This window comes from Gymnogyps californianus, chromosome Z (assembly GCF_018139145.2).
Source record: "Gymnogyps californianus isolate 813 chromosome Z, ASM1813914v2, whole genome shotgun sequence".
Lineage (NCBI taxonomy): Eukaryota > Metazoa > Chordata > Aves > Accipitriformes > Cathartidae > Gymnogyps > Gymnogyps californianus.
In genome coordinates this window covers 55,742,505-55,769,712 of record NC_059500.1, presented here as the reverse complement: position 1 = coordinate 55,769,712, position 27,208 = coordinate 55,742,505, and the positions used below count along the sequence as shown (strand labels likewise).

Here is a 27,208-nt window from a genome sequence, read left to right as displayed (position 1 = left end):
TGAAGCTAGTCAGCTCGTCAGAGAGGAGCTTGTACACGGGAACTGATTAACCTACAATGGTGTATCCTACAGTGGAGGATTTCTGCTCTAGAAAGAAAAAAATCAAAACAAACAGTATTCCCATTGTTTGCCCAGAGCAAAATCTGGTATGTTTAAGAAAGTATCTGGTCCTTGACATTTCCATTCTTTTGCTGTTGGCTCTGAATTGCACACCTGAGATTGAACTGCAGGTGTCTTCAGATTCAAACCAAGTAAAACATTCTTGCTTCTCAGATTTCAGTGAAGTTTGTGTGCTGTGGTAAGGCCAGAAACTATAATCCTTTTTTTCAGGGGAAAATATGTGGTGGAGATTGCTGGGTGGGTAGAAGGAAAAGCAGTTTCAGGATGGGGACAAAGGGATGAAAAATTGATGTGAGAAAACACAGCTGGCTAGGCTGCACATCTGCTGCACGTTCAACATGCGCTCTGTGTGCCCAGGAGGTGATGACACAGTTAAAAAAACCCTTTCCATTGCCTGTGTTTGTCCAGTTGGCCTGTTGCCGACTTGTACCCCGGCAGTGTGAAGAGGTGGTCTTTGTGCTCCTGCTTTGCCCTGGGTAGAAACAGGTAGTGAAGAGAAATAGTGCTGGGACCATTTAACCATAACTGGAAAAGGGTGATGAAACTAGAGCTACTTCGAGTGTTGCACAAGTTTATAGCTTTTCCTGCCTCATCAGAAAACAAAAATATTAATTTAGATAACTCCATGCTTTGTGTCCTAGCTAAAATGAGGGACAGCGCAGTCATAGAGTGAGAAGAAAGAAAGTTGTTTGGATTATTGAGTCTTTGTGCTTGCAGGTGGATTTGTTCTTCAAAGTTTTAATGATTGTGATGTCCCTTTGGCACTCCAAAAGGCTGCAGCTGAGCTGCACGTGTTTCAGATGATACTTGGCTTATGGCTGTATCTGCCTACTGACAACACCGAGTTTAAGTCTTGCTGTCAGGACTTCTCTTGTTTGTGTTGTGGTAGTACTACCAGAGCAGCCTTGCTAGGCAAACTATTGCTGGTCACAGAAAGCTTGAGATCCTCAGTGTTAAAGTGTGCTGAAATCTCTCTTTGTGGCGTCCATTGGTGTTTTTCCATTATTCTTCTGTCTGACTCATCTCTTGTCTTAGTGCTATTTCCAAAAAGCTTTTTATAGCCTTTGATCCAGGTTAATTGAGCACCTAAGACAACAGAGTCCTGCTTCCTTGGCTTTAAAGTGCTTTAGCTGCCTGTGTCTTAAACTGGTGTGTCACCTGCAATCCGCATTCTGGTCCTGCCGTTACAGCAAGACATTTCTACCCTGTTGCAACTTATTCAGAGCTAGTTTATTTCAGGGAAACTTGTTCACCTAAGAGATGATGTGAGGACTTTTCCTCAAGTAAAGTCATCCTTTTGAAAGCATCTGTGCCTGTGGCATGCTGACCTCTCATCAGAATCATTGTGCAATGTAAGTTGGTGCTCTGAAAATTAACCAGGCTTAAAATAATGGTGATAATAAAGTGATGCTGCTTTTCTTTCATCTTTTCTTGCTGCTGATAGGGAAAATGTTACAAACTGATCTTGTGAGATGATTGTGTCTCTTAATGGCATTTTTCAGAACAAATCGAGCCTCTTAAAATGCTATCCAGTGCCTGTTCCTAGATAAGCAAGTACTTTGCAGCTAGAAGCTTTGCAGTGCCTGGGTGAGGACGAATTAATTAGCAGCCTTCTTGCTAGCTGGTGTCCTCTTTCACTCTTCTCAGATTGCAAAGGGTAAGAACGAGGAGAAAAACGTCATTTGATGATCTCTTTTCGGGGCTTGATGCTGGCCACCTTGAGGCTATTTCTGCTAAGTACACTGAGTGGGGTTCAGTTTAAATTTTCACCAGCTGCTCTCATGGAGCCCAGGGCCTTTGCAGAGCGGCGCAGTTGCCGTTCCCTCCTTGCCTGTCCACGTTGCTCCCTTCCTCTGGAGCAGTCCCTGTTGGTCACTCTGCTGAGAGGTGCTGGGGGAGGAGGGCACGGCCACTTCGGTATGAAGGGCAAGAACCAGCATTGTCACTGCAGGCTTGCTTGTGCTCATCAGGTTTCACCAAGGATTTACTGTGATGTGGCTCAAGGGGGAAAACACCCAACACCTTCCCCCCAAACTCTCCCTCTCTCTGTCTAGCACTTCACTGTCGGAGCAAGAAGTAGCCTTTCTCTTGGCTTCATTTTGTTCATTAACCATCGCTCTAAGAAAGCAGTCTTTTATTTGTTACTGTTTTGATAGGATATGGGTATTTGTTGAGAATAAAACATGGAAGTAAATCTGTAAACTTTTTTCCAACTGCATAGCAAAAATGAAATTTCTGCAACTACCTTTAGAAGAACAACTTTTCACTTACAGTTGTGTAGAAGCTGTTTTGTGGCAGTCTTAGAGTGTATATATAGATCCCCCCTCTCCCCTCCCCCCCCAACTTGTTGGTCCTATTGTTACAGAAGGCTTTTGTTGATAGTACAGATATATTAGCATTGTAGCACGACACATACAAGCTGCTACTCTTGACCCCTGAGGTTTCTGTGGAAGGTCACAATGGAGAGGCTGGAATTCCTGCGTTAATCACACTGAAGCAGAATATCCATGCTGGTTTTCCCAAAAGATTAACAGAATGATACTGCATTGCTTTGAAATGTGATCTCAGAGCATCTAGCTCTTGAGGACAGATTCTGTTGTGTTTAACATATGGATGGATTTTGTGTATTTTTAAACCATGTAATTATTACTCATTGGAATAAAATGTGAATGATAGTTTATCACACTGGTTGTCTGCTACTGCCTTTGTCTCACCAGAAACTTTCAGTGCTCTCCTGTGGAGTAGCAGTGAAGAGGAAGACTGTTTCCCTGGTTTTGTGAAGGGAATGTTTTGAGGTAACTAAGCTGCACCTATTATGCAGTTGCTGAAATGTACAGTAAGGTACAGCTTCTCTACATGTTCAAAAAATAAACAAATACATAAAAAATTGCCCAGTGGTTAGGCTTGATAGCTGCAATTCTGCAGGCATCTTTGCAGTCTAAGCTGAAGGCCCTGACATTGCTGTTTTAGGACTTTGGGGAAAGCATCCCAGAGAACTGTGAGCCTTTCCCTCCTTAGAGTTTGGCTCACACAGCAAGTAGCTCCTTGGCTCCAATTCAGCTATGCTGTGAAATGTAGTATCAAAGTATCTACTGCATTGTGAGCAACTGGTTTATTAATTATGGGTCCTGGCATGGTCAACACAGCTGGGAGCTTTTGTAGATGCCCATGTTTCATACAGTGCCTGTGGTTTTCTCTATGCCTTCGGTCTGCAGTGGTGTCAGAGTACACCAGGATGACTTGGCATTGTCTTAGGTTCTGAATGCTCAGAGCACTTCCAAACTGGACTGCATCTCCAGGGAAAAGAAGAACATACCTGATTCTCGCTGCTGTTTCCCCCCAGAGCAGTCTAGTCTCCAACCCTTCTGGAAACAGTCTCTTACTATTAATGATACAAGACACTTTCTTTCTCTCAGAGGTTAAGCACGGATAAGGAGGATTGGAAAACTTGTTTATGCACCTGAATTTCCCCTCCTCCCTTTTCCCCCAAACCCTTGTGTATGTATAGACAAACTATAGATTACAACATTTTTTTGGATGGGAGCCCTGTAATATTGTTTTCTTTCTGTCACTGTTGATAAAACAGTGTCATGAAGACACTCACTGCAGGGCGGAGGGGGAGGTGTTCACATTTCTAGTGGGTACTCCAGATGTTTATGTAATGTGCCTAAGCTTGCAGTGGAATACAAAATATTTGTGAAAGGCCCCCAGGTCTATCCATGGATAAGCTATTTGTCTAGGTTTTCTGAACAAAGCAGGAGAAGGAGCTTAACTGACAAGCCCTAATTAGCTCTGTGCTCTAACAACTCTTTCCCAGGAGAATGACTTTGGGAAGGTTATTATCAAACCACTTCTAAATTGGAATCTTAAAACTATAGTGTTGACTTTTCCCTTCTGTTGTGTTTACTGGAAAAGCAAATACTGAAAAAGACTTGAGAAATTCCTGCTCTTACATAGTGGCAATTAAATTATTCCAACCAGGATTTCATGCAAACTCAGATCTTTGCTCTGTAGCAGTTTCTGTGCTGAAATGCACATCAATTGTCCTCTTTTCACCACAAACCACTTTTGTCTGACTTACAGCATTTTCATCACATAGCTCAGACATTTTGAATAGGTACTTTAGGTAAGGCTTGAGAGGGTTGCTCTGTCATCTTTTAATTGATTTTTAGGTGATATGGAAGAGGGAGAGAAACTTCAAAATAAAGCTGCCCGCAGTTCTCAGAAGTGTGTAGGAAAGTATGCAGGGTTTAAACTCTGAATAAGCCACTATTTGCAAAAGCGGGTGTAAAACTAACAAAAAAAAAATCTCCAGCAAGTTCTGCTTATATTGTCTTAATAAATTGACACTGACCAATTTTCATATCTTGAGATTTCAAATACGTGTGGAAAAAATTTGCTCTCAAGTTTTTACTTTCTTTCTACGTGGTCATTGTGGCAACTCATGTTCCTTGACCTATATGGTTATCCTGCATAAAGGGGAAACACAGATCTTGGAAACTGCAAAATCTGACTTGCATATACCGAGAGGTACTTCACTATATGCATTGCTATGATCTTCAAAGGTGTTGAAAGTATATAAAGAAGGGGAAGAGATAGAGGGAGCTGGGCTGCTTGAAGTACAAAACAGAAGAATTATTCTAGAATTATTCATGTGTCTCTGCTGGACCAGTGTCCCAGATGCATGCATTGTCCCTAGTGCATGGGGAATTAGCTGAAATAAATACCGTCTATTCCACATCTATCTATGGCAAGCACCAGGAATGAAATGGGCTGAATCAAGAATGCTGGAAGTGTTTCACTGTGGAAAGGGGATGGGCAAGTTAGTTGCCCAGAACAGCAACATGTGGATGTTCATATCAAAATAAGTTGAGGGGCAACTGGGATCACAGCAACTGTAGATGTTGCTGCATCTCACTTGGTCAGGAGCGTGGCTAGGTCTTGAGTTTGAGGAATAGGAGAACTCAATGTAACAGGAGAAGACTGTAGTTAGACACATGTGCACAGTTCTTCTGTCTTTGGGAACTGCGTTTTCTCCCTGTTAAGAAAAAATTGCATTTTGTGTTGTCTTCTAGCCTTAAAAGTTCTGAAAGTGTTGTGTATTTCGCTAGGCTTCAGCTGTGAATATTGGCTTGTGGTATTTCATTGTCTTCTGGTTCTGCCACCCCAAACTCAAAAGGTGAATGCTGCTTTCCTTGAAGGGAAGAGAAGGCTACATACAGAGGGCACTCTGTGCTTGGTGTGAAGCGGTTATTGCCATGAGCGTAAGCAGCTGTGATGTGAGCTGAGGTTGCTGGTGCAGCTAGGAGCAAGTATGGTCTCTTCTCTTTATTCACCTGCCCCGTTTGTCCTTGGTGTTTTCGTTCCAATCAGCCCTATGGAGGGACTGCTTCTGCTAAAGGTCCTTGGTCTGATGGAGGTGCGTGGTTGTGCTGAGGAGCAGGCAGGCACCGCACAGGTGTCTGAGAGGCATCACTGTGCAGAAATGGGTGGATGGTTAGTGATGGGATGCAGCTGGTGCCCTGGCAGGCATCCTCAGAAGTGCTGCATGAATGGGTGCATGGGGTCAGAGGAGAACAAAGTGACACTACGTTGTCAGTGGTGGGGAAGAAAGCTGAAAATCCCTGGTGTAGCCCACTGTTGTCTTGGCTTTGAGCTGGCAGCACTGTCATTGTGTCTTTAACATATGCACGGCTTAAGTCCAAAGAAAATTTCTCCTGCCCTAAAAAATTTTGTTCTCTCAGGGCCTCATGAAAAATCTTAATTGATGGGTTGGACATAAGCTAAGCCTGGAGTGTCAGTGTGACTTTTCCATTCATATTGGTTACACGGATGAAAGAATGTGTGGCAAATACCCAGCGTAATTATGCATGTTTCTAATGTTTCAGCTTGTATAATACCGCCCACCTTCCCAGAGAGGTCAAGTTACTGTTTCAGGCATTGCAGTTCAATGATGTACGGTGTGCTAGAGAGAAACGGTGGACTAACAGCCCTGTAAGTTTAGTCTTTTTTTTTTACTTTTTCATGAAATAGTGAAATCTGATCTGGTTTGTGTCACTGAGTAGGTTTCAGTGTTACAATCTAATGGACTATTTAAAATATATCTAAATGGGAGAGTACTTGTGGCTTGAAGTGGTGATTTGTTTTTGAATGGCAGTACTTAATGTCGAGGAGTTATTACAGAGAGTGTGTATGCGTGTGTGTGTGTGTGTGTGTGTGTGAAATCCCTCCGTCAGTATCTTTCTGGTGGACAAACTGTTTGCAAACAGCTGCAACAACCTGGATAGTCCCGCACAAATCAGTCTGATAGGCAGAAGCCATGGCGGGACGACGATTAAGTTGGCAGTTTTTCATCTGCAGTGACCCTGAGAATCCGCAAGCACACTGAGCCTTCACCCTGACATGATAAAGCAGTGTTGCAAAGCTTGCGCTAGCTTTTTCGTCTGCTTTTCCACTCTGTCCTGTCCCTCCCCCGCCTTCTGCTGGCTGTGCTTGCAAAAGAGAGCCTGCAACTTTTCAGGCAGAATTGGTTGAGGTCGCTTTGCTCAGTGACCTTCATGTTTTATGGACTGTGTGGGTAGAGGGGATTTTTTCAATTTTGTATTATTCTTTTGGCTATTCGAGGGAAACATATGTTGAAAATCACACAGTTCACGTGTGTTTTCCCCCAGTCTAATTTGAGAGATTAGGTTGTTAGGTTACAACCTGAATGTCTGTGAGCTGAAGCCTGAAAATCCAGTACTTTGTGTGTGTGTGTATATTTTCTGTATGTGGGGAGAGAGACAGAGTACTATTATTGGAATGACAGTCTCCCTACTTATTTTTTGGCAGAAGGGACAGGAATATTGCCATTTGTGTATGCTTTCTTTTGTGGAGTTTCTAATATGTGCCATTGCTGAATATGCTAGCCATGATAATTTCAACAGAGAAGAACATCCTGACCAGCACCGCATGTCTCACACTTGTCCTCCCCTTGCTAGTCCTCCTTGCTTCTGCTAGGACCAGCTGCTCTCCTGCTTTGTTTCTAAGGGACACAGACAAATGTCTTGGAGTGATAGGGTTTGAAATTAAATTGGTGAAAGCTGTTCTCTTAAAAGCTAGTGGTGGGACTTTGGAGGATAATCTGTCCTTTCCATTGGAGGCCACATGCTTGTTTGCTTAATTTTCCCTGTCACTGAATCCCTGGAAATGCTTGTTTTTGTCTACCACCCCTCGTCCAAAATGAATCGCCATGTCTAGAACATGGTGCTCTTGAAGGTGTAAGGACATATAGTGGTTATTCTAGATTAGTTTGCTTCACAGGAGGTAAATTCAGAATGACTTTATTTTTAGATTTTCTTGAACAAGTCATTGATTCAGAACATCTGATGAGACAGCTGTTTTATTTCTTTTTTTCCTTTTGCACAAGGGAAACAGCATTGCCATGACAGTGGCCCTCGATATGTGACTGTTTGCACTTTTGAGGATACTTCTCGTTGTAGCCTGCTGTAGCGAGGAGCATACCACCCAATAGTACTGTGCAGCCTGGGGTTCATCAGTTCCTTGCATTTTCAAAGCTTTAGGCTGAAAATATGACAGTGGCTTATTGTCATTTTGGTTCAGTACCAGAAATTTCTCAGAGCTATTACAGGAGTGTGTGGTGGGTGTTGAGGGTCATTCCTAAACAGTGCTGGATTTTGGAGGCTGGCCTACCATAACCCTTCCAAAAATCCCATCCCTTAGGAATATAAGCTCTGGAATATCACTAGGGAGATGGCGGTAAGATCCATTTGAAAATCCCAAAGGCAGCTAGGCAACACGCATATGGAAAGCCCGAGCCGCAAAGCCAAGTGACCCGGTCCAAGGTTTGCCTTGGTGCCAGAGGAGGACGTGAGCCCTGTTGTCTTTTTTCCTGCCAGCTCGAAGTCTTGGGATGTGGCCTCTCCCAAAGTAAGGGGAGCTTCAGCCTCCAGGCCTAGATACAGAGATGGATAAGGATTCCCTAAGATGCAGGTTCTTGCATGGTTCCAGAGGAGATCAGCTGCCTATTTGATTGTTGTTAGCTATAGCTGTGTTACACCCATGAAGATATATAGTGATGCTTGACAGCTGGGGAATGTTTTAATTTTCTATTATCACTATCATCTATATGGGGAAATAGCACAAAGAGCGAGCAGAGTTTTTATGGGGCTTTGGTTTTGTTCACTTGAAATCTAACCATTAAGAATTTTGCGGGTCCACCAACGTTACTAGTGTTTCTGAGCTGCTGTTTCTGGAGATAATGGCAATCGGCTCTGTAACTTAATTTTGAAGGTTAAGATTACTTAGTGAAGTGTCTTTTGCCTTTTAAAAGCTGGCAGTCCCCTTTCCCTCCCTTCCTCTGCTTGCCCAGCTCAGATGGGACCAGAGGAGTAAGCAGGTGGCTCTCAACAGGAGCAGCCTGTGTCCCCATGCCTGTGTCCCACAGGCAGGTGAGAGGCCATCTGACCTAGGAACCAGGCAAGCAAGATAGTGTTTTATGATCCCTTTCAGTTTCATTCTCCACCGTCCCAGTTCCTTTTCGTTCCAAGACCAAGGAACGACCTTCATGCCCTTTCCTAATCTCTGCTGTCCTTAAGGAAGCAAGCACAGATTTATCATGTGTGTTGTTGCTTGTCAGAGGTGTTTCATGATATAGTAATGTGAACAAGCAAAGGATATAACTGGATAAGGGATGTAGTACAGGATATAACTGGTGTATTGAGAAAAGTTAAATGAAGATGATCTGTAGCTGAGGGTCTTCCCAGTTTTAGGTAACTTCACACCAGTGCTTCAGTTGTGACACCCCCTTCTCCCTCCATTCCTTGCCTAACATGAAATATCTCAACTAAACTGGCCTTGTAAAGCCCATCCTGCTTTAGAGCCCTAGGAAATACATTATGTTTTTAAATCTGGGCTGAGTTTTGGTAGCTTAGTCTTGCAGGCAGAGAACAAAGAATTAGATCTGCCTGCAGAAGGGGACATGTGAAAAAGCAGGGAAAAAAATCCCCACAAACAAAACTTGGGTGTGCTAATGACTTTACCTCCTTTTACTCTCTGGACAGGAGTCCCTATATATGGGTGATGAAGTCCATGAGCAGTGATTTCCCTACAGATGGGATAAAAGAAAGCACTGGGTGAACTCTAGTACTGTCAGTGAAGCTTCATCTATGGCAGCAGCCTCAGTGGTTAGTGTGGATATTTGTGTCGTTTCTTTTCAGAAGTTTGCCCATTTCTGGTTAAAGCTCAGATTGCTGTCTGCCAGCTGAAGATCTCCATTGCAGCAGTGGTTGTGTCACGGCACTGTTTGTCCTACCAAGCAAAGATCTCCATTCAGAAAGCCTGTGGTGAATTCCACGGTTGGTATAGGGAAGGTACTGGAGGAGGGAGTGGGACATGTATCTGGCCTCTGAGAGTACAGTGAATGGTGAGTCAATCTCACCTGACTTGATGGCTAAAGGTGTCAAGATTCAGCACATCTGTTTGTATGGCTTGCTGGGTTTTACTGTTTTGTCACAATCTTGACCAGTTTTCGTTGGCTGGAGACTGAAGTGTTTACCTAGATTGTCACTTTTACTGTGTATAATTCACTCTCAGCCTTTGGGTCAAAAAAAAGAAAAATAAATGTTTTGAAGGAGACAGCCTTTTATTAGTCAGTCGCAAACTCACGTGCACCAGATGCCTGTGAAAAAGTCTTACTGTTTTTGAAAGCCATTGAGTAGCGAATGTGTCTTTTATGACACCTTTCCATTTTTCATGAGCTGATGTACTTTGGGTCTAAGTGTGAGAACTGCTGCTTTAACACCTACTTATCAAATGCAATTTAATTTCTTGTAAATTAATGATTATGCTTTTTACAATGGTGTAGGATTGATTTGTATTCATCCGTGCTGGACCTGGCAGACTTATTTGAGTACTTGTCCACTCTGACAGCATGAAAGGCTCAAGGAGCGTTTTGGTGCTGCTTTATTCGATGTGGTTTCTCCCTGTCTCAATGCATTGCACTTTATACTAGACTAAGAGTTGTCCCGTGCTTTTGCCACAAGAAACAGCCTACTTGTTGAAACCAATCACCGTTTTCTGACTGCTGTAGTGCAAACCCCGGACCAAGGTGAAGCCGCCCTTTCTCGTGCTGCGACCTCTGCCTGTGCAAATGGACTGAAACATGAGAAGCCAGCCTTGCCTGCCAGGTTCTAGCTGAGCTGGTGGTGTATCCCATTTACCAGCAATGTGAGTCCCCTCACTAAAGTAACTTATGCATAAATTCATGGGGCTGTGCTTTGCAGAAGGTCTGCGTTTCTTGAGAGGGGCCATCTGAACAGGATTGTCTTGGCAATGCCTCATTTTTAGATGTGGATTGGTGGGGAGGAGGAAGAGGGAACTGGACAGGGGCTGTTCAGACTCTGAAATTGCCTGTTCTGCTTGGCAGTAAAACCCTTTTCCCTGACTTTGGCTTGTTTGTGCCACAGTGAATGACCCTTCTGCGTCTTTCCATCTTGTGGTGTTGGGCAGGCTATGAGACTATGTTCTGCTGCAGGTTGTATTGTATGTCAGATGTTCCCCTTCCCTCTTGCTCTCTGGCTGCCCCAAAACCAGTTCCTGTTGGGACTGCCACTTCAAGCTACTGCTGAGTACGTTATTCCTTATGCCATGTGTTTTAACAAGTCACAAGAAGCTCAAAGTCCATTTGCAGTACGTGAAGAGCTGGTCTCTGTACCAAGAGGTGGCATCAGGTACAGCAGATAAGGTGTTCTGGCTTTAGCCCAAGACTTGTTTTAGGCTTGGTTGAAAGGAGGTTGAAGAGGTTGTTGAAGGTTGAAAGGAAAGTTGCTGTGGCAACAATTAACTTTTTTTTTTTAATGTGCTAACAACCACAGCATTATCTGCTATTTAGAACCTACTAACTTGTGAACATTTACACCAGCACTACAGGGTCTCTCCTTGCTCTGTTTTGAGACCAGCTGAGAAATTAAAATGTTGTGGGGTGAATTGCTGCAGGTGACTGGCAGATAATCACCGTTATCATTACACATAGCTCCTCTGAGATGCTGTCCTGGACCTTCTCTGCTGGGGCCCAGGAGACTGTCCATAGATAGACCCTCTCATGTTCTTCCTCCTAGCAGCCTAGGATCCTCAGTAATACCCGTCGATTATGTTACTGTTTGTTAAGAATTAAGGGAATGTACAGCTTGGTATTGTCTGCTGTAGGTCACAGGCTTAAATAAAAAAGAGCTGTATGACAGCTTCTGAGAGGACGCACCCCTCCGTGGGGGGTTCATCTTTGGTGTAAGACTTCTTTCATGTGAAAGAGACCGCTGGGGGGTGGACGGGAGGGGGGGCGGTGACTGAATGGTGTGATACATCGGCATGGGGAGATTCCCGAGGCAGCAGCGTAGTCATGTTACCGTGGCGCCCTGCCCAGATTAATTAGTGTCTCTGCAGGGTTAATTAGCATGGTGCTTTGTGCCATGCAGACATAGCCTTAGTTAGTTCCTTTAGCAATTATGAGAACTTATGCCAGTGAGTTGTACCAAGATTGAATATTGTTTTTGACTACGTAAAGGCTTTCTACCCAAAAATTTAGAACATATTCACCAGGAAACAGTGTCTTCACCACTGGAAACGTTACCTTCAAATTCAAATTTATTTTAAAATAATATCTCATTCCCAGCAAGAATGTAACTACCCTTCTGGTGCTATGCAGGGCATCTTTAACTGACTTTGAAGTGTTTGACGCAACATCTGAGGCATATCTCAATAAGTTATCCAGGCATGTCCTTGCAGCTGAGAGGGCTGGTGTTTTTCAGACCAGCATAAATTCCTCTTTAGATAAGTGAATCTGGCTGCTGTCTGCTGGAGGGAGGTGTGTGTGTTGGAGGAGTGTGTGGGAGGAGGTGTTGAACAATATTAAAATGGAAAAGGGGAGAAGATGGAATACGTGTGTTACCCGCCTGTGGAGAACTTGTCAAGCTAGAGTACTCTGTGAAGTACAAAGAATTTCCGTGAAAAATTGGTGAAACCATGTTTTTTGGAATTTAAGAAATAGCTGTTGCATAGCAAGCTTTGTTTAAATGTAGAATGTTATCAAAGTTAAAGCTTCCTGTAAAAATGACAACTTTATCAGCAAATGTGCTCCCTTTGTGTATGTAATATCTCTGGTTAACTGTTTTACTATGTTTGTTTTCACTTCTGCTTTTCTTTGCTTCTACTTAGCACTCTGTGCTGATCACTGAGTCAGTTTTCTGCCTGGGAATGAATTTAGATTGCCATTTGCGAGGCAGTTTAGAAGAACAGTTACTTTTTGATATTAGATACATACACCCATTTTATACAGATTCAAATTTTGCTTACACTATTACATATATTTTTTTAAATCCCCATTGTATCAGAATGTTTTCTAATGTTTGGTGTTTTTGTTAATACCTGTTAGGTGTGGTTTGTTCTCTCCTTCGGGGAAAAAATGGGTGTGCAGTGTAATGTTTTTTGTTTTGGTTGGGCTCGGATGTGTAGGAGTCAGATGATTGTATACGCATGTATGCTGTGATTTGTTTGGGGTAAAAAGCAAAACTGAAGCATTCTTTCCATCTAGTGTGGAAAATGGTAAGGTACAGGATAAATCTTAGCTCCTGAAGGATCTCTGACTTTTCTTCAGTCCTCTTCAAGAAAGAGGAGCAACTCCCATGAAGTTGTCACTAGTTCATCTTGGAGCTCAAGCCATGTCCTAGTCCTGGCCTTTGCTGTTGCAGTTACTGTCCTTTCAAACTGATCTGGATCAGGTGTGAGCATAAACAATCCCTTCACCTGAATTACACAGAGTACCTGGTATAGAGTTTATGCTAGCTGTGGGACAATGTGCAAAGATGAAATCTGTTGGAGCAAAATTAACCCATGAGAAACAGCTGAATGATCTTGACACCATGTCATGGGGACACGGCATGCTGGGTATGGTAGTAGGAGTTGTGTCCTTGAATAGTGGTCCAGGATGTGTAACTATCGACTGAACAACTTGAAGATAAAGGCTGAAGTCTTGAAATATTCAGAATTTTTACAGGAAACTCTTGTAATGCTTTATACAGAAGTGTAGAGCAGGAGGTTATACAGAAACACAATGATTGTGGTACTACTTATTATCTGTGAATCTATAGCTCCAAGGATATAATTTGTTTCCTATCATCTCAAGTTTCCTAATGCATTACAGTTTTTAATATTATGTAAATGGACATACTTGTAATCGTCTTGGAATTCACTCCCATTGAAATGTAGGAAAATCATTTTTAGGGTATCATGAATAGCTAACATGCAGCGTAAACAAGTTCATATTTTACATAAATAGCTGAAAGTATAACTAAACTTACTGGGGAAGAGTAAGTTAGACAGAGCGGGGAAGAAATTGAGTACCATTTCCTTGGGGTAACTTAAGAGCACTGAATACTATTTTAAAGCTCACCTAAGCTTGGGGCTTTTGGATTTCTGTTTTTGTAACAGATGTTACATTTATGGTTTATCTTTCCAGAGTGTAAGGTCTCCACTTAATCCCCCCTCCCCTCCTCCCACAGACAGAGCCTGTAGTTTGCCTTCAAATGCTACTTGTTGTTTTAGTTTATGAAGACAATTAACCCTTAGTAGGCTGTTTTAGGGATTTGTAAACAGTGTAGGATTAGAACAATATATATATGTAGGGACATTGGTCTGTGACATGCTTTCAGTGCCAGTTTATTAATTTATAATAAAAACTCTTTAATTCTGACCTGGTGTGATTCCCTTGTACTCCATCAAGCCCACACCTCTAGTTTTACAGACTGTGACAAGGATCACCATGTGTTTTCATACCAAAGCTTTAGGGAAGTACTTAATTAAAACCTGGATGATAAGAAGTGTCTTTTCCCTGAAAATAATTTTCAAAACTCTCTTGAGTGACCATGCTAGATATAGATAAATTGTTCTGCTGTCCCATCGCTCCACAGCTGTCAAATGTCCTAGCAGCATCATTGTGTAACTATTCAACAGCAGCACAGCCGCAGGGTGCAGCTGACTTGGACTGTACCTGTGAGTGGTTGTGAGGCAGGATGTCTTGGTGCAAGCAACGGTGTCTCTGTACGTGTGCGCCTGTGGTTTTGGGAAGTTTGCTTGTTTGGGGGATTAAACATGCCAAGTGAGTTGGAACTGAAAAAGAAGTGTAAACCTTGGTGACAGAACATCTTAGCTGAATTGCTCTGGAGGAAGAGACCTGTCCTGTGTGCCATAGTGGTGCAGGCATGAACTTAGCTGCAGTTGGAGTGTCTTTACTCAGTAAGGGTTGAGCGTATGTGTGAGTTCTTGCAAGATGAGAATTTTTTAAAAAGCCTATTGAGGGAAATGAGACAAACCAGTCTGTAGATGTCTCTCCTTTTACTTGCAGTCTATAAAATACTTCCACGTGTCGTTCATGTACACCCACATCCTGGCTTATATAGTGCTACTACTTAGCTCGCATGGGCTTCTACTGCATTTTCCAGTTCAACCTAGTAGCAGGTTACCTTTCCTTAAACACTTACTGTTGTGTTTCTGTAACTGGCATGGCTGGTGTATCCTGACATGCCTGGAGCTTTGTTTCTGTGCATTCACATGGACTGTTGTGTGAACAAAGGTGATTTAAATTGGGAAGGCAGTGCAGGGTGATATATTTATTGCAAGATGCATGCTTTCTTTCCAGGGTGCTGTAACCAAAATATTGCTTGTGCGTTTCACTGTGGAAGCAAAAAATGACTTAGCTTTTCATATTTGTGATTGGTAATTTCATTATTGTTTAGTACCATAGCTTTACCAGGCATCAGCCGTTTTAAGCATGTGATACATTGCCCAACATGTACAATGACTAATTGGTGCTTTTCATTTCTCTTGTAGGATGACTCTCAGGTTCCTGAATGTACTGTCAAATGCTGAAGCATTGAAATAGCTGAGTTCTCTGCATTATTTCTGATGTTTAAAAAGGCCTAAAGGAAGGTAGAGGACTGGCACTTCTGTTACAATGTTTTAAGGTAAGATATGACTTCTTTTGCAGGGGGCAGAGGAAGAGGATAGACATGTTCCCACAGACTGTCCCAGCCCCACCTCTTGTTGTGTAATAAACCATACTAACATGAAGTCTTAGACTGGACCCAACTATCAGTATTTGTTAGTTATGACTAAATTCACTGACTTCAGTAAGGTAAAAATTGATGCAATGAAGAAATGACTTGGTTTCTTTTCCTAAATCACCTACTCTACACTTTTAAGTGCTTGTATACCTTTCCATTAGAATGCCTTAGGCCTTCATCTGTGTACTAATAATGTTTTAGTAGTAAAAAGATTTAGTCCTCAGTCCCTATGGGATGTCAGGCTGAGACAAATTCTCCACCAGGAAAAATATGGGTAAGAAGCTAAACGCAACTGTAGCTGGAAAAGTGACCATTCTGCTTTGACTAGAGCTGCTGCTGCTGTTGTTTTCATTAATTAATTACCCATATTTTGTACCCATCTTTTGGATTCATAGCTGGATTGTCTGCTGCACTGTAGTGCTGCTGCTGCTTTTTCTCAGCAGCACAGTAGACCAGCCACAGACTAGACCAACGGAGAGTGTGGTTGTGAAATGCGCAGTGCACAGCATGGTCTTCTCTCACTGCAGAGTCATTTTGGTGACCAGGGACTGGGTGTAAGCACCCCAGTGGGACAGGGCTATATAGAAATATTGCTGTGCAAAGATTAAGAGTTGCTCAGGTTAAGAGCAACACCAAAGGGAGGGCCTGAATTAAATCTGTAATAAAGGAAATCCAGATGGATAATCCCTGTGTAAAGGCTCTCTTTGCTACTGACTCCTGGATTCCCTCAGGTTTGACAGCTGCTGTTTGAAGTGGCAGCTGACTCCTATCTTTATTTACTTTTGGTGACTGTCACTGCCCACCTTGTTATGTGCACTGCAATGTGCTGCAGGTTTGGATGAGAGATAAGACACACCTAAAACTGAACTAATCTGTTGAAGAGCAAAGATTTAGTGTCTTGGCCATTCCGACTATGTAGGATAGCGAACTGCAGATTAACTTTTGTCTCATGCTGCTTTCACTGCTTTAATCAGAGTGAAACCAAGCAGTGGGGGACAGCTTGTTTGGCTTTTGAGCGTGGCTTAAGTCTTGTGCTTACAGATGTGACCTTGAATTGCTGACAGCTGTTGGGACAGGTAGAGGGCTACTGAATCTAGTGATCCCAAAGATGCAGGGGCACCAGCTGTTTTACCCAAACTGCAAAACTCAGTAAGTGTGGAAGAGCAGATCTGCCTTTCTTCATTACTCTCTGAACTTGCCATTTAGTTGGGGTGTGTGCATGTGTACGTGCATGCACCCAGACTCCACTGACTCTCCCTTTGGCTCTCTTGCGCAAAACTCAGTTCAGAGAGAGGGCAGAGGGTGCTGCAATGCACCTGTGGCAAGCTGCCATGACCGGGAAGCCTACTTGCACTTCCACTGCAGACCTCACACCAGTTTCAGATAGGCCCTGGGTTCTCTCTTGTAGAGCGGTGCCTGTCCCTCCTTGCAGGATGCTGTTCTTCACTTGGGCGTACCAGGGCTTTTGCTCTTCTGGAGCTCCTTCTTTTCACTGGGAAAAGCATTTGTAGGTGAATTTTGTCTTTTCTGGTGGCAAAGAAGTGCTTTCATACAGGAGTTGGGGGAAAAGCAGCCATGACTGCTTCTGGGCCCCGACGCAGGGCTGTAGCTGGCAGGGAGGAGAAATGCTTAGGTGCACTGCAGTAGGTGTCAGTAAACTAGTGTAGTCACAGCCTGGATGTCCAGTGGGGTGCATGGGTGGCTGTGCAAGGTATGGGGTGGGAGAAGAGAGGAGGAGGTGGCTGTAAGGAAACACATGCAGACAGAGAGGAAGAGTATGATTGCAGAAAGGCTGGAAAACCCAGAGCAGACTTGTATCTGCTGTTGGGGAGCCAAAGTAGCAATGATAGCGGACTGCCTGGCGGCTCCTCAGAAAGCACGGGAGCACCATGTACAGTTGCTAAGAAATGGACAGTAAAGCCAGCTCCTGTGTCAGCTTTCATCATAAGGCTGTAGCTACGGAAAGGAGCAGGATGAAGAGACAGGCTTCCCAGATGCTCTGAATTTAAGTACCCCTCATGTTATATACATACGTATCTTCTTTGCATATCCTTACACCGAGTGGCATAGCAAACTGTCCCGCTGTACATTGGAGTACTGCTGGGCTATAACTTGGTGTTACAAAGGAGAGGAAAGTACAGGCATTAATGGCAATAGCCATCACTGTAGAAAGGTACTACAAATTAAACCTCAATACCCTAGGGCTACTAATTTAGAAGTATTTGGAGAAGTGGGCTCAATTTCTCTTCATAAAATAGAGTGTTTGAAGATCATGTGTGCCCATGATTGCATGTAACACAGTAACATTTTGTTGTGCTCAAGGCATCCCATTTTGCATTTGTACAGATAACTGCTACTTTGAAATACTAACGTGATGACCTCAGTGCTTTTTGCCTGTGAGTTATGAAGCCAGCATCCCACTGGAACAACACACTCCGTGGAGAGGGCGCGAGAGCATTTTGTGTGTCTCTGAACTTCACTGAGTGTGATCCCTGTGCAGGTCATTAAAGCAGCGCGCTTCTAATTGGATCACAGACTTTGGCAGTGTGAGATGAGCAATGGACTTATTAAGATTAATTTCCATTTATAAAGCCAAGGTTGCTTCAGTAGGATTGTGTGGGGTTTCTCAAAGCTGTGTCCGGTAGCCTTGATTTAGCCAAGGGTTTTACTGCAATCTCATGAGACTTCAAAACAGTAGTTTCAGTTTTCACAGCAGAAACTCAACCTATTAAATGGAAGAAATCCCCAACCAACCCTCGGAAGAAAACCTTGCACTTCTGAAAGGTTAAAATACAGATACCCAGCAGTTGCTTTTCTTAGCGAAGTCTTAAGCTGTAGGTTTTTTGAACTTCTGCTTATCTTAAAAGTCTTAAAAGATTTAATAAAAAACATGACTAGATCTCAGTACAACTTCATCTGGGATAGTTTCTGCCTATGGGACAGAGCAGACAGATTCTGCTTTCACAGGGATGAAGCAGCTTCACCAAAGGCTGGGGGTTGGTTGCCCTGGCACAGCAATGTAGTGAGAAGATTTAAAGTCTGGCTCTTCACTTTCTGAATTTTCTGGGCTCACTGGAGCAGTTAAATCAGAGTTTTACACACTGATTAGTTGGCTTCAGAGGTCTGTGAGATACTTGCATCTGCAAAGGGGATCTGATTTTTGAGAAAGCATGCCTATTGTAAGTGAAGTTAAACTTTGCTATACGGTATACACCTTAACTAGAAAATTAAAGATGACTGTAAATCCACATACCACTGATCAGGGTTGGGTTTTTTCTCTCCGCACCTGCACAATAAATGCAGTCATGTTTTTTTATTTGGCCAGATATTTCCACTTGACCAACTTAAAACAGATGTGGCTTAAGTCCTGTCTCTTGCATCCTTCCTGCTCTTATTTGTGGTTGTGCTTAAATACATCACAAAGCCATCACGCTGCCCAGCCACGCTGTGCTACATCCTCCACCTTCCCACATTGTACAAAAGTAGTTTTTCCAGGCAGGGATTTCATCTTGTTATGCCAGTTACCAGAGAGACCTGGAGGGTCCTGCCTGGAGTGGTGCTCTGGTTATAAAAAGGCTGTCACAAACCTCATACTTGCCAATATTTTTTAGAGGGAAGCTGGGCTGTGCAACTGTAAAAGAAACAGCAGTAGAAGTCTGCAATGTGATCCAAACCCACCTCCTGGTGGTGCTGCTATCCACGTTGTGGCTGGTTACACCTGACTCCACACCTGAAACCCCGGGTGGAGGACCCGGGTGGCATGTTGGCCGCTGCCAGAGCAGAGCCTGGGTAAAACTGTTAGATGCGCAGACCTGGCGTCTGCATCCTTTTGCTGCTGGTGGCCAGCTCGTGCACTCCAAGTTCCTTGATGCTTTCTTGTGTTTCAGGCACTCAAGTGCTGGGACTGCTGTGGTAGGAAGAGGTGGGACTGACCGAAAGCAACCAACTTGTGGCATACCATCTCTTGGTTAATTTGGCCTGTGGAGGGACCCCACCTCTCACTTGTTTACTGGTGCCATAAATGTTGCTGAGGTGATTTCAGTACGATAACTAGTTCTTTATCTTGATGAAAGCCTTGTGTGTGCTTTTCTGATTTATATGACTTGTGAAGGATTAAAAAATAAGTCTATTAATCTTTGGAGCTACCTAAATGTAAACAAAACCTGTCAAAACCATCGTTGGTTTTAGTTCTTTTGCTGTCAGAAACTGACCAGTTCAGCACCTCTCAGGATTTTCTGAGACTGACAATCAATTTCTAGTATAGAAAATAAATTGTCTTCCTTCATGTTTTAATCTTAATAAATTCAAGGTTTTGAGTTGTTGCATGTGTATTTCTTTTTTCCTTTTTGCTATTTCTCTACATGTAAGGCACAAGAGTAACTCATCTCTCCTTCTGCTAAATGTACTTTTACTTTTTCAAAGGAGCTGCTTTGTCCACTAGGAACTGTGGCTCAGCATGCTAATAAAACTCACTTTATGCCTTTAAAATGTTTATTCAAAGTGGCCTGGCTGGCTTACAGTAGCTGTGTGGGTGGACTGTCCTTGAATTTTGTAGACTTAATTTAGTACTACACAATACCCAGTGATGGAAAACAGCTATAAATTGTCTGTGCGCAGCCATGCATTATTGATAAAGCTCCACAATTTCTTTATTTGATGTTGTTAGTGCAACAGCTGGCTGATTTGTTAAGACTTTTTTCCCCTATTGGCAGTAAAATATCTCTTCATTTTGAACTCTGAATTTCCTCCTGAATTTTGATTTGTGTGGGGGTGAAAGCTTGCTTTTTCTCCAGTGCTACTAAATCTAATGGAAATGTTTCCACAGAGTAGAAACAAGCTTCATTTCTGGGACAGCTAAGCTAACAGTAAGTTTGACTGTATAAACAGTAAGGTTGACTATGCAGAAGATAGGACTTTTTTAATTGTCACAAATATTTAGAAATGGAAAATGGAGCATAAAGTGTCATAGCAGATTTAGAAAAAAAAATAATCCTTTAATATACATGATTTGGCACATGCTTAGAGAAAATGCTTTACAGTGAGTTAGGCGTGCTTTGTAATCTCAGTGTTCCTTCAAAGTTTATGAAAAATCTCAACAGTCTTAAATTTGTCATGCTTTTTTTCCTGTTGACACTTATGATGAGTAGAGAGTCTACTGAATATCATTTGCATATAAAACTGTGCTGTAAACTAAACAGCTCTTTCCCTGTAGTTGTTGAACAAAGGTACAATAAGCTGCTCAACACACTGGAAATTAATAAATAAATAAGTAAAAAATAAAACTTGCCAGCAAAACTATCAAAGGCTTAGTCTTCCCAACAAATGTCCAACACTGAAGCTTCTTTTTAAGCTGTAATTTCTGGAATGGTAGCTTCCCACAGGTTATTCTAATACGGCAGAGGGACTGTACAATTTGTGGCAAGCAAATATTGTATTTGAGTATGGAATTGTTTATTTCCCTCTTTTATGTGTGTGCATACATGTCCTTTGGCAGAAGCATTCCAGACCTCTACAGATTTTTTTTTTTTTCCCTTTGTAAAAGTGTTAGGGTATTGAGAAGTATGAATATAGTTGATCTTCACGAGCTATACTGATGTTTATAATGGTTTCCTCTATTCCATGGAGAATTGCTGTGTATTAGTTTAGCTTTCCATATATTTACAGCCTTTTAAGGTAAGAAGTCATTAAGAAATGAAGTAATTAAACTGGTTGTGTCGTTTCAATCAGGAAGCAGGAAAAACTAACGGGGAAAGGACTAACATGATTGACAGAGGCTTGCTGGAGATTTACATTGAGAATAATTCATTCTTCAAAACTTTTTCATTTTCTGATGGAAATTGTGGGGTAAATCAAATACAGTGGCTATGAATGATTAAAATGTGAAAGTTATGAATTCTTACTGACTTTGTAAATCTCTAACTCCTTCATGGCTAATATAAAATCATTTATCTTAAAGGGGTCTTGGAGATGTGAGGATTTAAATGAAAGCTTCAACATCTTGAAGAAGACTATTTTGATATTCAAGATCATTAATTTTGTGGCTTGATGCATAGAGAGCTGTTGTGGAAGGGGAATAGGAGGTATTCCATAGGTCATCTGATAGGTCTGCGATAATTCACTTGATTGATCAAAGTGGCAAATTTTCCAGTAGTTCAAATGTTTATGTAATTCTGACATAATACAGGCAACTAAAAATTCTGTGTTGGGGATACCTTTGATTTGATCTTACAGAAGATACAAACAATTGGACATTGACATGCCTGTGATTTTGTTTTTGGAGCAAGTGTGCAGCTGTTTGTGTTTTCATACAGAAGGACAGACTTCAGCCATATTACTACAATTCTAGCTTTGTTACAACCTTCTATTCAGATGGTTTTGGAGTATGAGAGTGTGTGTGTATAGTTTTTTCTGAAACAAGTATACTTTGGTAATGAAATACAATTTTGAAAATTCGTTGTTCCTGGTGTTTGTCTAAAAGAGCATCTTTAACTGGCATCGTTATTGGCTACTGTAATGAGAAACTGTAAGATAAGGAAACATCACAAAGTACAGTGGGGATGGATTCTCCTTCTCTGCATCTGGGAACTCTCTGCGAGCAGTGCGTGGATGAAGTTACTCTGACCTCTTCATTTACCCCCCTGGAAGTCAATTAGAAGTAGTACAACAAACACAGAAGAGCTTTAATGCAATTTGACATTTGTTAATTTCTTCATACTAACAAAATATGGCTTAGACCAGAAAGGTCAAGTGACTTTCAGAAAGTTATCTAGATTAGAAATCTACGATACAAGTGACCTGTGTTGCTTGCTACCATCCCAAATTCTTTACCCTTGAGAAAGCAATTGTGGAGGAGGCCTTGAGAGTGGGATGGATGAGGTGGTAAGAGATCAGCTTCACGTGACTGATCTCTGCAGGACATGCTCAAAATACAAGGACAGCTGCAGCAAAATCTTTTTTCCTACCCCCTGTAAGTATGGCTTTTAAAAATATGAGGAAAAGAAATGGAACAAAATTAGTGTTTGATTGTAATCACAGCTGGTGCAGGTGTTGCAGGAATGGCATGATGCAAAAGGACTTGAAAGTAGTTGATTTAAAAAAAAAAAAAAAAAATTTAGTTTCCCCAAGGGAAAACACAAAGAGACTTTTCCTAGCAGTCAGTATAAATGCAAAGTGGTAGGGGAGCAGTGAGGCAAGTGGGCTTGGCTTGTGAACAAAAGTTATCTGACAGCCTTCCATTACTTTCCAGTTCCTTTTCAACTGCATCAAAATATACAATGTTGATTTTTCTTTTTTTTCTTCCAGTATAGCAATTAAGGTGTGTATGTGGGGGACACCCTTCGATTATTTTTGAACGATACTGCCTAAAATATTCTCTTTTTGAAACCATGGGGCAGGAGGGTAAAACGTGTGTGGTCGCATCCATCCTCACCCAGGTGTGACGCCAAATGCTTTGTCTATGACAAGTTGCAGCATGCCCTATTATAAGGGAAAGAAAACTGCTCTTCTTTCCATTTTCCCTTCTCTTGGTACAAAAAGATGTATCAAACTTGTTTGGGTGGGACAAACTTCAGCAGCCTCTTCCAGGTTTGATCAGTGCTGCAAAACCTGTCTTGGTTATAATGCAGATGCCTTGTGCTCTGATTACCTCACCGTTGAAATCTGCAGCCCATTGCCACACAGCCAGGCGAAGCCTTGGGTGGGATTAGTGCTTATTGCAGAGCATAGTTCGGCCTGCCTGCAGTACCAGCACCGGTTCTGCTGGCTAGGTTGCAGGACATGCTCATCCTGTACAACGCAGGTATGTCGTCATGGACAAAATCTTCTTTATTCTCCTTTTTGTTGTTACATGATATTGCCTGCCACTAATTTGAAAGAGATGGGGAGGATAATGAATTACATGCTGATTTTAGCAAATTACCATTTATAATAATGCTGTTACCTGCTCTGAGGGGTTCTGCAGTGACAGAAACTGATTCTTAATGAGACCATTTAATGGATTCACTGGATACCCAGTCCAAACTAATTTTCAGCTGTAAAAGCAATGAATTTTCTGCAAAACTTGCTTTAAGTAGAGGTATGTCCTTGCCTAATGTCTGTAACGATGATAACTAATCATGTTCCGTCCTTCTAGAGGCCTCTATCGATTATCTTTCCACAATGAAGTTGGTGAGTCTTTTCTTTTTTTTGCAGAGGGCAGAACACTTTTTAACCCTCTTCTCCCAACAACCGTTTTGGCTGGCAACTCTCCTGCAGTTTCCATGAAATGTGGTGTGCCGAGGCCCGTTACCCATCTGCTATCTATAGCACATATAGCCTCAGGGTGCTTTCCTGTTCTCCTCCTCCTCTTCCCCCTTTCCTCCTCCCTTCCATGCTGCTCTTAATGAGGGTGCTCAGGGATGGCTGCACAGATTTTCCCAGTATGCATCAATGCAAACATGGCTAAGATGTATGCAGTATAAACAAACATGGTTAGAAATGGCAGCATAATTGCTGGGTAGGTAGAAACTGAGCTGTGCTGTTTGGGGAAAATGGTTGCGCCTCCAACTAATTACAAAATAATTGAATAAGCAGTTATGTGTTGCCTCACTGCAAGCTTTAAGTATCTGAAACATGATCTGTTTTTTAGTGCTGAAGTTTGCTTTGAAATGGAAAATGGAGTAAATAAGGTTTGGATCCAGTATGATCCTAAGCTGTTTTTCAAGGTTCCCCACTCTTCCTCCTTCTCATTTAACACAGGATATTCTTATGCACCTGGAATACTGTGCTATAAAAATGCAGAATTTTGTTTATGTTGTTTATATTGTTTTGTTTGTATTATTTATTTTGTGCTAGATAAATTATATTCCTGAAAGCTTTTTGTAGTGTGCCTATAGGAAGGCAATGCTGGAAGGTGAGGTTAAAAAATACAGAATAGACTGGAGAACTTCATTTTAAGGGGGCATCATGAATGATAGGTCTTAATCTGTCTTAAATCCAAGGAATTTTCCCCCCCAATAGTTTTGAGGTAAGTACAACTTTTAAGGAGTCACTACCTTGAGATGGAACCTGTGGTTTTCTTTGGAGTGAAATTACAAGTGACTTTAGAAGGTTTTGTTCCAGCTTTCTCTGCTTTCTTTGCCTTGGCCTCAAGTGTTTTTGCTGCCTTGCTTCCACACAGTGGCAGCTGATGAGGGACCACAGCTGCCTCAGTAGAGATGCATCAGCAATGGTAAGTTATCTTCCCTGAAAAGAAGGATGCAAGGGAAAGATACACGGTGTTGCTTCCCAACGATCAGTGTGAATGTTCAGATGCTGACAATGCCACGAGTGTGAGACAGATCTAGGCACAGGCATTTAGGAGTTGTTATAGCTGAATGTAGCTGTCAGTCCTTGGGGTGTAAAAGGAAAATTTGTCATTGACTTTGCTGAAAGGTTAATACCTACTGTGCTTGAAAATATTCCTCAAAAACCTCAAAGTTAATTCTCTGAGAGGTAAACAGGTAATGTTGCATTTTTTATTTTCTGACCCAATTTTTAAACTTCAGAATAACTTTAAAAGGGTCGGTGGAAAATCTGTTTTCAGAGTTGCTGGAATGTGTCCATGATTCCCAAACGGTAAAAGAGCTCCTGTGCCAAATTCAAATGAGTGGCAAGACATCTCATTCTAAATCTGTCCTCAGTGAAGGATGGATTATTGCTTGCTCTGGCCAAATTAGAAATTGTAGGAAAGAAGGAAAGTGTTTTCTGCCAGGTTACCCCTCATTTGTGAGTAATGCTACCATCCCAAACTTTTTCTCTGTCACATCACTTCAAGTTAACTGCTCCCTTCATTTTGCTCCAAATTCAATAGTATAAAATTAAGTACCAACTTCCCTCTGCTTTAAAAGGAAACAAAAGATGTATTTCAGCAGGATTCTTGATGTTTTAAAGAGAAATAGAGAAGCCAGGAGACTGCCTTTCAAAGTCAGTAATTGGTGGGATATCTATTCAGGGAGGAGTTTGGCTTGTTTACTGTAACTTTGCAGCAGAAATATGCATTACATTATTTTATGTGTCTATATTTAACTTTTGGCTGTGCATTTTAAGGTGCCTCTAAAATTCCTTTTAGTCGTGGCTGAGATCAGACTAAGTAGGTAATCATAGGTTTAAATGCATAATAGTATGGCTTGGCTGAGGTTGGTTAACTGGGTGTGGCTTTTAATTGAAAATGCATAGAAATAAGAATCAGTAATTTATTTAAAACTGAAATCTCCTTTTGGACAGCACAAGCAATTTTTCTTTAATTTAGAAAGAAGGAGGGGTTACTGAGGCATTGTGTCCTTTGCTGGGTACCTGAAACAATTTATGATCTATCAGTGGTCACTGAGTAATTGTTTGAACTGTGTTTGGAAATAGGTTTTCTCTTTAGACACCTAGGGGAAAAAGTGCTCAGAAGTTCAAGGAATTTTGAAGGAGTCTTATAAACACAGGAGAACTTGGGGACGTGTGTGGGCAATGAACTGTGGTCTGAAGGAGCTGAGAGAGGAAAAGGAGCTTTCTTCTGCTGGTTCACTCTGCAGCCTTGAGCACCTCTTCTGTGTCAGGTTTGCCCCTCAGAAGAAGAGTATCTGCTTAACTCATGCTAGCCCAGCATGAGCTGTGGTGCTAACCTGCCTGCATAGTGTTTTTTGAACACGTAAAGTGATATAATATTAATTATGTAAAGATTTGTGTCTGTGCTTCAGAGATGGGTAATTGTTTTTAATTTCGAGATTGCTAATATATTGAGCAACAAAACCCAGATTTTGAAAGGAATATCATAAGCATTATTTCAGTTGTAAAGAGCTTCAGAGGTTGACTTTCATGCTTCCTCTTGTGTAGGTGATTAAGGGTTGCCTAATATAGTACTACAAAATCTTCTATTCTTGTGTAGGGCACTTCTGAAAAGGCTCTCTGAGAGTAATGGTACAGATAATTCATGTAAGTCAGATACAAGCTGACAACAGCAGTTGTTATCTAGAGAACTCTGCACTCTGAACCTTCATCTCCAAATGCTTGTGCCCTTCATATAGGAATAATGAATATACAGGCAGGACCTCATAAAAAGACAGCATGAGAGCCTGTAAAAAGAGTATACAGATGTAAAGGAAGGATATGTAGGAGATAACAGGATTTCAGAGAAGGCAGCAAGCCACAATACTGTTCCACTTGTGAAGACTTTTTTGATGTGGTGTAAGGCTTGTGATGGTGTATGGATCACAGTGGAAAACCAATCTTCTGGGAAGCTTGGGGATAGTTTTCTATTTTTCCTTACAGGACTTCAAATAGAAGATTGAACACACTGAATATCTCAGCAGCAACTAGCTTGTAAAGAGACCGAGAAGAGATTAAGCATCTGAAAGTTAAAAATCTATGTAGCATTTTAATCCCAATAACGGACTATGACCTATTTCATGTTTAATCTCTCATTCCAGTAATTTTTGGGGGAAAAAACAAAGTCAAAAGTAGTTCCCAGTGGTGCAGTATCACTCTGTGCCTAGGGGATGACTTCCCCACTTCCCCCCACATTTCTGGTAAAGGTTCATTTAATGGGGTTTTTCCCTGCCCCTTGCTCTGTGGAATAATTCTCAGATAAAGCAGGAGAAACAGGTTTATTTTTTACTGAGGAGGTATGCAGTTCACCATAAGTTTAAGAAAAAAAAGTAAAGTATAGTGAAACAGAGATGACCTTGTCTTTCATATGAGTTACTAGCAGTGGGGAAGACAGCTCCTCGGACAGGGAATGGCTGTCTCTGAAGGCCAGAGAGGAATTGAAAAAAAGAAAAAAAGTGTTTAAAATTACAGAAGCTATTCGGTTTGTCGCTAGTTTGTAAATCCCAAATGTAAGTTATGAGAGTTTCTTTGTAGTAATGATGTGGTTAAAAATAGTTTATAGTAGGGTATGTGTTGATATTCAGTTAATCGGTACAGCCTACAGCTGTTTTTGTCTTTGTAAACCTCAATACATACAATGGTTG

The 27,208-nt window shown here is 41.8% G+C and overlaps 1 protein-coding gene across 1 annotated transcript in view; it reads left to right on the top strand.

The window, feature by feature from the left end:
- KANK1 (KN motif and ankyrin repeat domains 1) overlaps positions 1–27,208 on the top strand; it is a 130,668-nt gene that overhangs the window by 18,759 nt on the left and 84,701 nt on the right. Inside the window, exon 2 of the mRNA XM_050913404.1 lies at positions 15,001–15,134. The gene's annotated coding sequence lies outside the window, so the exon portion shown is untranslated. The remainder of the gene's footprint in view (positions 1–15,000; positions 15,135–27,208) is intronic.